This window comes from Myotis davidii, unplaced genomic scaffold, assembly GCF_000327345.1.
Source record: "Myotis davidii unplaced genomic scaffold, ASM32734v1 scaffold663, whole genome shotgun sequence".
NCBI lineage: Eukaryota > Metazoa > Chordata > Mammalia > Chiroptera > Vespertilionidae > Myotis > Myotis davidii.
The window spans coordinates 100,702-101,164 of NW_006295816.1; positions in this window are offsets into that span (position 1 = coordinate 100,702).

Sequence of the window (463 nt, forward strand, 5' to 3'; positions counted from 1 at the left end):
CAGACAGCCGGGGCGAGGCCTGTGCCGGGGCGGGGCAGGGCGGGCAGGGACAGGTCAGTGGGGCAGAAGGAGACATGGAATACTTTACACAATAAAGAATAAATAAAAAAAAGTACATATATGGACAACACCCAATACTGACAGGGATGCAGATATTGAATCATTCATACATTGTGCCAGGAATGTAAAATATTACAACCTCTCTGGAAAACAGATTGGCAGTTTCTTAAAAAATAAAATAGGCAATTACCATATGACCCAGTAATTGCACTCCTGGGCATTTATCCCAGAGAAATAAAGATTTATGTTCACACAGACACACAAAAATAACTGTTCAAATGTTTATGGTAGCTAAATTCATAATATAGTAGTCCCCCATATCCACGGGTTCACTCTCTGTGGTTTCAGTTACCCATGGTCAGTTGTGGTCCAAAAATGTTAAATGGAAAAATCCCAGAAATAA